General features: G+C 40.4%; 1 non-coding gene across 1 annotated transcript; it reads left to right on the top strand.

Moving 5' to 3' along the window:
- Positions 1–317: 317 nt before the first annotated feature.
- Positions 318–424, top strand: LOC141650645 (small nucleolar RNA R71). The gene has a single exon (XR_012546666.1). It is a non-coding gene; the product is annotated as a small nucleolar RNA R71 (small nucleolar RNA).
- The last annotated feature ends 1,201 nt before the right edge of the window (positions 425–1,625 follow it).

The raw sequence follows: 1,625 nt of genomic DNA, 5'->3' as shown, positions 1-1,625 counted from the left end.
TTGGAAAGCATTCACTTGTTCATTTGTTCCCCTACATTCACTTTGGTCATGTCCCAAAGTTCCACAATTCTCACATATCCCACTTGGGATTGATGAAGATGCCGTCATGGCATTAACATGATGCTTTGGTGATTTTGAGACTTCTTCAAGTCTAGCCATAACTTTTTCAAACTTCAAATTGATTGTGTCAATATGAGCACTAAGTTGAGCACCCAATTGAGTAACGGAGTCCACTTCATGCTTTTCTCCTCTAGTAGCCTTGCGAGGTCTACTATATTGTGAGTTATGGACCGCCTTGTACCAAGAACCATTCGCTAAGTCCATGGTGAGGACATGAGCGACAAATTCCTTTGAACCGCTCCCAAGCTTCATACAAAGATTCTTCATCCCTTTGCTTAAAACCCGTAATTTGAGCTCTTAGCATGTTAGTCTTTTCCGGTGGGTAGAATTTTTTGTAGAAAGCTAGAGCCAACTTCTTCCAAGAATCAATTCCGAGAGTGGCCTTATCAAGGCCCTTCAACCATTGTTTCGCGGTGCCAATTAGAGAAAAAGGAAATAAGACCCATCGAATTTGGTCTTGAGTTACACCGGTTTGAGAAATCGCATCACAATAGTCACAAAAGGTTTCCATATGAGAATGAGGGTCTTCACTAGGCATCCCCCCAAATTGGCTCCTTTCGACTAATTGGATAAAGGCGGATTTGGCAATAAAACTTCCGGTTAGATGTTGTGGTGTGGGAGTACCATTGGGTAGGTTCTCCTCGGTGGGTACGGAATGTGATGAAAACTTAGGCATTGTAGGTTGATTTTGGGTGGTATTTTGTAATGGGTTCTCCCCACCTTCTCTTGCAAAAGGGTTGATGAACTCAATAGTTGGTTGAATATCTACAACCTCACCAATACCTCTCAAATTCCTCCTAGCAAGTCTCCTATTGGTTGTCAAAGTTCTTTCAATTTCACGATCAAAAGGTAACAAATCACCTTGTGATCTTCTAGACATGCAAAATATCAAACAACTTGAAAACAATTAGAACAAACCTTGAGGAGTTTTACTTCCCCAAGGCAAAGAAAGACACAACTAATAACAATATAAGAAAGTCTAAATCAAGCTAACACCGTCCCCGGCAACGGCGCCATTTTTTTATCGGTCCGTTTCGTGTTCACAATTGAATAGATGTTGTCGTTGGGTCACGTCCGAATCAAAACACAATTTATAACTTCACAAACAACTCTACAATTAGTAAAGAGGCAAGTAAAGGTCGGATCCCAAGGGACGGGAATTGAGATGAGATTTCTATTGAAACTAGTGGTGTCTTAGGGGTGTCACAATTTGGGTTGATGTAGAAGGTCACTAACTAAAATAGCAATGGAAATAAACAAGCAAGATGAATTAAAAGGGTTGTAAGCAATTGATAAAAAGCACTAGGGTGTCATGGGGTCATAGGGGAATCATGGGAATTGATCATACAAACATGTTCTCAAATTATAAGCAAGCAATTATTATTGTGATGGATTGAGTTGGGTTATATCTTACAATCCTAGGAAAGTTTGGGTCCCGGAGCCGAATCGATTAGATTGTACAACACCTACAAGTCGACTTAATCTTCCCTACTCAACAACATGCA

The sequence above is a fragment of the Silene latifolia genome, chromosome 3, assembly GCF_048544455.1.
Source record: "Silene latifolia isolate original U9 population chromosome 3, ASM4854445v1, whole genome shotgun sequence".
NCBI classification, from domain to species: Eukaryota; Viridiplantae; Streptophyta; class Magnoliopsida; order Caryophyllales; family Caryophyllaceae; genus Silene; species Silene latifolia.
Note: the sequence above shows the minus strand (reverse complement) of the source record. Positions and strands in the feature narration are given on the sequence as shown.